We start from the raw sequence: 8,399 nt of genomic DNA, 5'->3' as shown, positions 1-8,399 counted from the left end.
ATGTTGGGGTGGAAAAAATAACTGTTATTATGTTCTTTAAGGTTTTGAATTATAAAACATCTCTACTGTAATACAGCATTTATTTATTTTCATTTTTAAATTTTAAAAATAGCATTCTTTTTAGAACTGCGTTAGGAATGTAATCATAATAAAATAGATAAAAATCACTACATATTTATTCTGGAACATAAAATATAGAAAATGTTTGGATGTTATCCAATTCTTTTATGAGCTAAACATAAGTCTGACACTATAATCCAATAAAGATGTGACACACCAAAAAAAAATTTATAGACAAACCTTACTCATGAATATTAGACACAAAACAAATAAAATGCTAGCAAACCTAGTTCAAAATATATTAAAACTTCAACGCATTGAGGTCAAAGAGAATTTATTTGAGACTGGAAAACTGACAATATAAGGAAACATTGATAAAATAACTGAATCAATTGATTAAATAAGAAAAGTCATATGATCCTCTCAGTAGATGCTAAAAGGCCACCAGATGAAATTCAAAACCCATTTATATTCTTAATAAAACAAATTATTATATAAAATGAAAATAAACATGATGAGTATTCCAAATAAAAAGTCAACTATACACAGTACAGATACATTCATATTTTTATGTCATTTTTAGCCAGTGTAATGAAGTGTGACACAGAAATAAGAGAAATAAACAGTGAAAAGGCAACACAAGAATTTTATATATTTTTCAGATTATATAATTGCAGTGCAAGAAAATTAAAAAGAGCTAACTTAAAGCTATTTCTCAATAAAAGAATATAGAGATTAAACATTAACTCTGCAAAAATCAATATATTTCTGTAAAATCATCAAAATCCAGTTAAAATATATGTAAAATAAGCCTGTTCCCAACTAAATTCTTAATGCGTGATGTGCATGATCTTCATAAGGAAAATTGCAATCCTTATTGAGAGATGTAAACGGAGACAAATAAATGGGGGAAACATCATGTTCTTTCACGGCAAAAATAGATATCGTAAGGATTTTGACTTTTTTCAAATTAACATATAGGTTTGATGCAATTCCACTTAAAATATTATTTTTGGACGCCTTAAGAATGATAAAATTTATAAGAAAAAGCAAACAAAAAAGATATTTTATCTGATAATAAAATACATCGAATCATAAACTACATTCCCATCAGATAATTAAATACTTTACTATGCTTTAAAACAGTGCCTTTGACTACTCTCCCCTGCCCCCAGAGCTGATAAGAAACCAAGTTTCCTGAGACCCCTGGGTCATCCTGAAGCTGCCTCTTGGTAGGTGCAGGTTTCTTCTGCTTTTTCTTTTTCCCTGTGGTCTGCCATCTGGTGGCCTGAATCCACAACTGCGTTTCCACTGCTGCAAGAGGCCTCGGCTGGCTGTTGCTGCTCTTTGTTTGGTACACTTTATCTGGTTAGTCAAGGAATTAGATGTGAGGGCCTGGGTCAAAGGGCACTAAATGACATCTTCCAACCTTACTTAAAAGCACTCTTCTGTAAAATGACATGATGTCTAGGTCTGGCAAAAATGTGGATCATTGTTGAAGTATGGTGTTTCTTTTGTTTATGTTTGCAAATTTGTACAATAAAAAAGTTAAAAATAGAAACAGAACAAAAAATCATTGCTCTCACAAATATAAATGACCAATTAATATATGAAAGAATTCTCAATCTCATTAACAATTAAATGTAGGCAAATATGGAAACGCAAGTAAAACAAGTAAATAGTTTTTACCTTTCAGATTAAAAAAAAGCACTAATGCACTAATAGTTTTAGTTGTTGAAAAGGTGTGGCAAAATAAACACATGGTCTTTTGGTGAGCGTATCAGTTGGTACTGCCTTTTGGAAGGCAATATGGTAATACTGATGGAAAATTTTCTTGTTCCAAAAATGTTTCATATCCTTCCACCCAGGATTGCACTTCTCTTTTAAGAAATTGCTCAGGCAAGAATGCAAAAATACTGTACACTGATGTTTACTGTAGCATTGTTTATAAGAACAAAATATTGGAAATGAGGATGAATAAGATACTCATTAAATAAAGGTATATTTATATAACGGAGTACCATGCATCCATTTAAAAGAACAGCCTTTTAGGGGCCAGCCTGGTGGCGTAGTGGTTAAGTTCATGCACTCCACTTTAGCGGCCTGGGATTCACAAGTTTGGATCCCAGGCACAGGCCTAACACTGCTCATCAAGCCATGTGGTGATGACGTCCCATACAAATAGAGGAAGGTTGGCACAGATGTTAGCTCAGGGACAGTCTTCCTCACCAAAACAAAAACCAAAACAAAAAACCACACAGTCTCTTTGTATTAATATTGAAAGATATCCTTGGGAAAATGAAGTAAAAACAAGTTGTATAAATGGGAATGCTCTCATTTTGGTTAAAGAAGATAATAATATATGTTAATATGTGCATCTTAAAAAAATCTGGAGGTCAATAATCACAGAATTACAGTGGTTTTCTTTAGGTGGTAGGAAAAGTAAGAGACTTTTGCTTTCTTCATTGTATAGTTCCGTAATGTTTGAGTGTTTTCGAATGCACATATATTACTTTTCCAACAGAAAAAGCAATAAAGATAAAATTTAAAAGTGCATATATAAAAGGGTGTTTCCCTGCCATCCTTAAAAAATGTTCCATTATTAGGCCTAATTCCCTACTGCCTCCCCATCAGGATGGTTCCAAGCCAGGATGGTTCCGCCTCTTCTGAAGGTGGAAGAGGCTTTGTCATCCTTTTTTGTTTGACAGTGTTGATCTCAGTGTCCTTTGCTCCAAATATGAATCTCAAAATTTTCTTTACCATTTATCCCAGAATATTATAAAGGAAACTAGAGCATATAGGACACTCAGTGGCTTCCTTACTATGCCAGAAGCCTAAACCATCAAGTTCATCAAGCCCAAACTAGTGGCCTCCACAGTGGGTGCACAAGACGAACCATTGGCACTCAGGAAAACAGTATCAGGATTTCAACTTTATTATTTTTATCTCACCCTTTGTTAATTTCAATTTTTCAAGTTTTGCTTTTAAAATGATATATTATAATTATTTATATTCATATATGTACATGTACATGTATGTAGTTCATTAGTAAATATATATTCACATATTAAGGGGAGTATTTAAAAAATTTTTTACTGATGGAGTATCTGGTCAAAAAAATTTAGAGGTAGGGGCTGGCCCTGTGGCCAAGTGGTTAAGTTCGCACGCTCTGCTGTGGTAGCCCAGGGTTTCGCTGGTTTGGATCCTGGGCATGGACATGGTACTACTCATCAGGCCACGCTGAAGTGGCATCCCACATGCCACAACTAGAAGGACCCACAACTAAAATATACAACTATCTACTGGGGGGATTTGGGGGAGAAAGAAAAATAAAAAAAGAAGATTGGCAACAGTTGTTAGCTCAGGTGCCAATCTTTAAAAAAAAAAAAAATTTAGAGGCCATTGATAGGTACAGCTTCTTTTCAGAGAACTAAAAGCAGATCTAAGGCACATACAAACATGTTTCATAAATTAGTCATCCTCACCAAAGTCAGCAATACAGTAATTAAAAGAAAAAAAACACCAAGGCCGGCCTGGTGGCATAATGGTTAAGTTCGTGTGCCCCACTACAGTGACTGGGGGTTCGCACGTTCAGATCCCTGGCGTGGACCTGTGCACCGCTTATCAACATGCTGTATCAGTCATCTCATGTATAAAATAGAGGAAGATGGGCACAGATGTTAGCTCAGGGCCACTCTTCCTCAGCAAAAAGAGAAGGGTTGGTGGCAGATGTTAGCTCAGAGCTAATCTTCCTCAAACAACAACAACAACAAAACAAAACCCAGGAAAATAGGTGAGAAAACACAATGGAAGACAAAGGTAAGAGTCAACTTGGTAATAAAAGGGAGAAGAGAAGAGAAGAAAGTAAAACAAGAAAATTATCTAGAGATCTAGAGATAGTCAAATAAAACATTGAAAAAAAAACATAACGAATAAAGAAAGGGAGATGAAATAAAAAGAAGAAACAATTCACAAAAGGCCCTGAACATTTAGAGATGAAATGAAAATCAGTGAACTATCCTCCAGTTGGAATTTAGAATGTACCATACCCAGAGGTCTTTATTCTGGATGTCCAGCATAGTGCTTGGCACATGGTGTGCACTCAGTGACTAAAGAAAGGATTTTAAGCTATGACATTTTACATCGTGTGAATATGCTTAGCCACGATTTGAAAAGTTATTGTGGTTTTGTTATTTCTTTGCCGCTATTTTAAATCAAGCTGCTGAATATTTTATAGTTTACAAGGAATGAAAAACAAGATTTTGAAAAGAAAAGTCTGCGATGCTACGTCTGCAAATGCATTAGAAATCTAAGAATTCATTGGAGAATTTGAAGATATGGCAGGTAATTATTTATTTGCCAACCCATGGAAACCTCCTCCATCCCTTAGCTGTTATATAAACCAAATAACCAAGTAAGAATATTTGCAAAGAACCTATAATTTAGAACTTCTAAAAAGTCTTTCTGTAGCCAGAACAAAAGCAATTTATAGGATTAAAGCGGTGACCTTCTTCTCCTCTCTTTACTTGAAAGCTGAATTCATACCATTTGGAGTAGCAATTAGGTAGTTCATTAGTGATGTTTTATATGTTCTATAAATTACATATGAAAATGACACTTCTATTGCAGTGGTATTTTTAAGCCTATTGCTAATAATAACTTTAAATCATCTGATCTAGAATGCAAGTATGCTTTGCTAAAGTTAAAAAAAAATCTGCTTTGCCAGTTGTCACACCTTTGCTCTCTCCCCAAGGGGCAGAAAAGAGAAATGAATTATTTTTAGGCAAACATGAGACACTGGACCCTCAGATCATCATTCACATATTCATCAAACATTCATTGTGGGTCTCTTAGAGCCAACCATTGTGTTGGAGTTGGAGATACATTTGTAAAACGAAAGAACCTGCTTCCTCTGAAATTCACTATCATTTCTCTATAGTCTTCCCTTGATTAAATTAGCTATCCCAAAGTACCTGATAGCTATTTGTGCATGTGTATGGCTGTGTACACTCATGGATGTAAAACAATAATAAACAGGATAAGTATTGCTTAACATTTAACTATGATTATTGCAGAACACACAATACTTCCTTTTAAGAAAACCCCATAGGTACAAATGTTTTTAAAAACTGCATACTGTGTGATTTAGCAATTCCACCTTTAGGAATTCTTCTAATGATTAGGTGCAAAGATTTAGTTACAGGGATACTCATGTAGAATTATTTTTTAAAAAGCACAAGAAACAGCCTAGATCAATTTTGGATTGTTTAAATAATTTTGTTATGCTCATACAATGGAAAAGTAGGTGCTATAGACTGAATGTGCCCCTAAAACTCATATATTGAAATCCTAATCCTCAATGTGATGGTAACGGTGGGGGGAGGGGCGGCTTCGGCAGGTGATTAGGTCATGAAGGTGGAATCCTCATAAATGAGATTAGTGCCCTTATAAAACAGACCCTGGAGAGCTCCCTTCCTTTTCCAGCTGTGAGGAGACAGTGAGAAGGTGGCTGTCGATGAACCAGGAAGTGGGTTTTCACCAGACAGCAAATCTGCTGACTTCTTGATCTTGGATTTCGTAGCTTCTAGAACTGTGAAAAATAAATTTCTGTTGTTTATGAGCCAGTTAGTCTGTGGTATTCTGTCATAGCAGTCTGAGCTTAGACGCCAGGTAACATTAAAAAGGATCATGTAGAAATATCTTCATTGACATGGAAAAATTTTCGTAATAGCTTATAAATTGAAAATGGGAAGTTACCTTGTTGCTTAAGTATCAAGTACAGGGAAATGCAAGCCGTGACTTTGTTCTGACTCTGGGCAAGAAACTTGACCTCATACAATCTCAGTTTTCCCATCTGTTATGGGCTGAATTGTGTCCTCCAAATTCATATATTGAAGTCCTAACCCCTAGTACCTCATGGAGATAGGGCCTTTAAAGGGATAATTAAATTAAAATGGGTCATTAGGGTAGGCCCTAATCCAATACAACTGTGTAGGGAAGGAAAAAACTTTTTCTCTACCCTTTTATGTTTAGTATCTGGGGCATGCAAACTAAACTGACAAAAAACACATCAACAGGAGAGAAGACATGCGATTTTATTAATACTTAAAATTTTATGCACATAGGGGATTCACAAAAAAGAAATGAAATAGTCAAAGAGCAGACAGAGGGGCCAGCCCCGTGGCCGAGTGGTTAAGTTTGTGCGCTCTGCTTAGGTGGCCCAGGGTTTCACTGGTTCAGATCCTGGGCATGGACATGGCAGTGCTCATCAGGCCATGCTGAGGCGGTGTCCCACATGCCACAACTAGAAGGAACCACAACTAAAATATGCAATTATGTACTGGGGGGATTTGGGGAGAAAAAGTGGGGGAAAAAAAGAAGATTGGCAACAGTTGTTAGCTCAGGTGCCAATCTTTAAAAAAAAAAAACAAAACAAGAGAAAAAAAAAAGAGCAGACAGACTTGGGGGCTTATATACCATTGTAACAGAGGGTAATAAATTGTGGAGAAGTGACTAGGAAATATATGGGGGTAAGATATGTTCTAATGGAAGACAAGAGTTATTTTAGTAAGGTCTGTTTATGCAGACTCATCTCAGCATTGACTCCTTGTCTCCAGTGATCAGAGTGCTCTCTTCTCCTCTTCCTGGTACAGGGAGAGTACCTTTCTCATGGGAAATTTATGCCCTGCTTTTATGCAAATGGGGGAGAGCAGAGAGCTTTTTCTGTGTCCGTCATTTCTCAGTTGCCTTCAGCTCAAAATAATCAGTGGCATATTTTGGGATATCGTTCTTATCCCCTTCAACTGATGTCCTTATAAGAGGAAATTGGATACAGACGGGTAAAGAGGAAAGACCATGCGGACACAGTGAGAGGGTGGTACCTACAAGCCAAGGAGAGACGCCTTAGAAGAAACCAACCCTGCTGACTCCTTGATCTCAGACTTCTAGTCCGCACAACTATGAGAAAATAAAATTCTGTTGTTTAAGCCACCCAGTTTGTGGTACTTTGTTACAGCAGTCCTAGCAAATTAATCAACCATCTATAAGATCGGGAAAATTTTAATACCATCTTTAGTTAGCTTTCAAGGTTGCACTGAGTCAAAGAGATGTAAATCCCTTTGTAAACTATAAAGCAATACACAAATGTGAGTAGTTGTTATTCACATGGTTCCTGACAAACCTGGAGGAATGCAGTCATCTTGTTAAGAGTGAGCTTTATAACCCTTTAGTAAGGCAGAGGCTCTGTTCCCATATGGGGGATGGGCAGAAGCAGGCGATCTCAGTAAGACTGCAGGAAAGAACACAGTAACTTGCCAGTGAAAGGGAGAGGCAAAATAAAGAGAATGGTTTCTTATACCCATGCTGCAAGTTGTTTAAAAAAAATACCTAAACTACATATAATAATAATAGCTAATATGTACTGAGCACTTACTAACTACCAAGCTTGAGCTCAAGTACTTTTTATAAATGTTCTCTAATTAAATCTCTTATCAACGCTGTGGTAAAAGTATTGTAGCTGTATGTGTGTGTGTGTGTGTGGGAGTGTATATATATATATGTTTACTTGCGTGTGTGAGTGTGTGTATGTTATCTATTTTGGTCTCTTCCATTACAACACATATCTTCAATACGAAAATTTGTTCATATGTAGTAGACCAAAAGTAATAAAATTGCCAAAATGAGAAGTCATGGTTTTTCAAGAGATGACTATGTTTTGCACTACTGCAGAACGTGAAAAGCACTACCTGACTGAACAAAGCGCCTATGGTAAAATGCACAACACACACCCACCTCGTCTTCTCACTCTTACTCCAGCGCACCCCACGCATTGCCCTAAGAGTACGTGCACTGTTCTTTTGTGTTTATTTCATGATAAGCATATTGAATATTAAACTGTATCAGCATCCTGGTTATAAGAATCTCAAGTAGGGGCTGGCCCCATGGCCGAGTGGTTAAGTTTGCGTGCTCTACTTTGGGTTTCGTCAGTTCGGATCCTGGGCGCGGACATGGCACCGCTCATCAAGCCATGCTGAGGCAGCATCCCACATGCCACAACTAGAAGGACCCACAACTAAAACACACAACTATGTACCGGGGGGCTTTGGGGAGAAAAAAGAAAAATAAAATCTTTTTTTTTTTTAAAAAAGAATCTCAAGCAGTGAGTAAAAAGAAAAGACAAGTTTTGAGAAGAAAATTGAAATAATAAATTGTTCTGAAATAAATGAGAGAATTTGCAGGCCTAGGGAATCCATATTGCCCAATTCAGGAAGAATGCTGAGAAAATAAATGAAAGGAGAGCTTGTGCATCCCAGTTATCATCTGCTTCAGGTGGAACTGGA

This window comes from Equus quagga, chromosome 5, assembly GCF_021613505.1.
Source record: "Equus quagga isolate Etosha38 chromosome 5, UCLA_HA_Equagga_1.0, whole genome shotgun sequence".
NCBI lineage: Eukaryota > Metazoa > Chordata > Mammalia > Perissodactyla > Equidae > Equus > Equus quagga.
The sequence above is the reverse complement of the archived record's forward strand: the minus strand, read 5'-3'. Positions refer to the sequence as shown.